Genomic DNA, 2,854 nt, shown 5'->3' with positions numbered 1-2,854 from the left:
GATTTTTGTAGAAGTTCACCTGATAGCAACTAGACTACCATCAGGCTTTCTTTCAAACATTTTTCCATTTTTCAGATTTCAACTCTATGAAAACAAACCCTCCCCAGCCGACATAAATGAGGCACAATGCTCCAAAGAGACTTCATATCTGACAGCCTCGAGGTCATCATATTCGTTGCTCACATTCAGTACATGCCCCGTTTCACTCAGTTGAAAGAGCATCTTTCAGAGGTCAGTAGATGACAGAGAACACATACAGCTTCCAGAAATAAAACAGAGGTATTGTACAAGTGCTCCAAAAACATTCACTTCTTGGCCTTTTTGTTAAGATCAAGTGTAGTATCTGTTCTCATCAGTTTAATATCTAGCAGGCTACGGAATGATGTGACTGAGATCAGTCCTGCAGAAAAGGACTTAGGAGTGCTGCTTGATGAGAAGCTTGACATGAGCCAGCAATGTGTGCTCAAAGCCCAGAAGGCCAACCATATCCTGGGCTGCATCAAAAGAAGCGTGGCCAGCAGGTTGAGGGAGATGATTCTGCCCTTCTACTTAACTCTCCTGAGACACCACCTGGAGTATTGTGTTCAGTTCTGGAATCCTCAAGATAGAAAGGATATGGAGCTGTTGGAACGGGTCCAGAGGAGAGCTACAAAGATGATTGGAAAGCTGGAACACCTCTGCTATAAGGACAGGTTGAGAGAGTTGGGATAGTTCAGCCTGGAGAAGAGAAGGCTCCAGGGAGACCTTATAGTGGCCTTCCAGTCCCTGAAGGGGACTACAAGAAAGCTGGAGATGGACTGTTTAAAAAGGTATGTGATGACAGGATGAGGGGATATGGCTTTGGATTGGAAAGGGGAAGATTTAGATTTGACATTAGGAAGAATTTTTTCACCATGAGAGTGGTGAGGCACTGGCACAGGTTGCCCAGGGAAACTGTGGCTGCCCCATCCCTGGAGGTGTCCAAGGCCAGGTTGGATGGAGCCTTGGGCAGCCTGGTCTACTGTGAGGTGTCACTGCCCATGGCAGGGGGGTGGAATTAGATGATCTTTAAGGTCCCTTCCAACCTAAACCATTCCATGATACTATGATTCTTTTTTTTTCCTGAAAGTGTAAGAATTTTCCTAAAATTCTCTCTCTATATATATATAAAAAAAAAAAAACCAAAAAAACACCAAACCCAACACTCATCCCAGTAATTGTACATACTGAAGAATCAATATTTTCCTTGCTTTTTAGATGCAGATATGTAAAGTTTTCACAAGTCACATAGTAATCAAATGAGTTTACATCTACACACTCTTTTAAAAATATGTCTCTCTAACTCGGATCAGTCAATAACTTAGGCATGGTAATATTGCATGATACTGGGCTTAATTTTTTAGCATTTCCAAGCTTTTAAGTATTGATCAGGCTTAGGCAAAGCCTTCAGAACAGTCAAGTTCATACAGAGCAATCATGTGGGTTCAGGAAACTAGCTTATGCTTATTTTAAAACCCGTGTGGAAGGGGACAAGAACCCTATCTTCTCCAAGACAGTCTGCTAGCTACTTGTTATTATGCATTCGTCTGGGAGATAGAAGAGCAAAATTCATTTTTTCTCAGAAAAAATGCTCCTCTTTATAACTTTCAGAAAAAAGTTTCATCCAGTAGTCCTTACACAGGTTGGGATTCAGCTGCTCCCTTCCATTCTTACCTCTGCTATGCTGGACTGGATTCCATGCATTTGACAGGTATTACCACAAATGTTGTATTATGTAAAGGAGAATGCAAGGTTAGTTGACTTGTAGGGACCTGAACTCTTTCTCATGTCCCAGGAAAGAATAATGGGGTATTTACCGTGTTGCATCACATGGCACATAGTTCATGAGCATTTGTATGGATGTGGTCCCCTGCTCGTGTTACTGTTCTCCTTTGGGAGTATCTTATGGCCACAAGGGAGTGGTGGAGAGTTCCTCATATGTGCAGAAAAAAAGGGTTCTGGAATTTTTACTTTAAGCACACATATGTTCTGCAATTAGGTTAGGGAAGCCATTGCAGAGTGAAATAAAAAGATGTTACTACAAAGATTAGTTTTTCTCCATACTACTAAGAAAATGGGAAATAAAACACCCTAAGTTTTTAAGAGAAGGTGAGAAAATCTGTTCCAAACCAGAGACCAGGAGCAGAGGCAAGACTGAGGAGGCAACAAGAGAGACAAAGTAGAAAGAGCAGCTAGGAAGAAGGAAATACTGTGGAACAGATGAAATCACAAACTTGGGAAAACAGCTGCAGGTATCAAATATGATTAAAAGAATGGGTAAGTGGTGGCATCACCTCATGCAGCAAAGGGACAAATATCCATTAGTCACACAGCCTTGTTTTCAGGTGATGACTGCTTTAAATGTCATTTAATTGCCCTTAGCCAGAAAGAGATTTTATAGGTCTGACAAAGTCTATCAACTATAAAATATACACAGGAAAAGGATATGCAACACATTTTTTCCTCAAAATTAAGACCGTAAAATTTTTGTCAAATTTTAGATAAACAGCTGCTGCCTCTAAATGGTCAACATTGGAAAAATGGTAATGTGTATCTCCTGGCATGCTTTAAGAGTGACCAAACTTTGTGTCAGCAAACAAAATAGCTTTCTAAGACACAAGAAAATTATCCCTCACATTGCATATGACTTCTGTCTGCCCCAATGACTGGATCAGTGCTGCCAGAAATAGTTTGTAATGTGATGGAGGACTGCTCCGAGAAATGATGGAGGGGAGGGCAAGCAGGGTGGGGAGGAATAGCCAGCTACGGCACAGAAGATATTTTATAGTAGGAATTCACACTGAGAGGCTGTTGAAATAGTGTTCAGTGAATGTCA

At 41.2% G+C, this 2,854-nt stretch overlaps 1 pseudogene; it reads left to right on the top strand.

Moving 5' to 3' along the window:
• The first annotated feature begins 304 nt into the window (after positions 1 to 304).
• Positions 305 to 416, top strand: LOC128852444 (U2 spliceosomal RNA; annotated as a pseudogene).
• Positions 417 to 2,854: the final 2,438 nt, after the last annotated feature.

The sequence above is a fragment of the Cuculus canorus genome, chromosome 5 (assembly GCF_017976375.1).
Source record: "Cuculus canorus isolate bCucCan1 chromosome 5, bCucCan1.pri, whole genome shotgun sequence".
NCBI lineage: Eukaryota > Metazoa > Chordata > Aves > Cuculiformes > Cuculidae > Cuculus > Cuculus canorus.
This window is presented reverse-complemented; position numbering and strand designations above follow the sequence as displayed.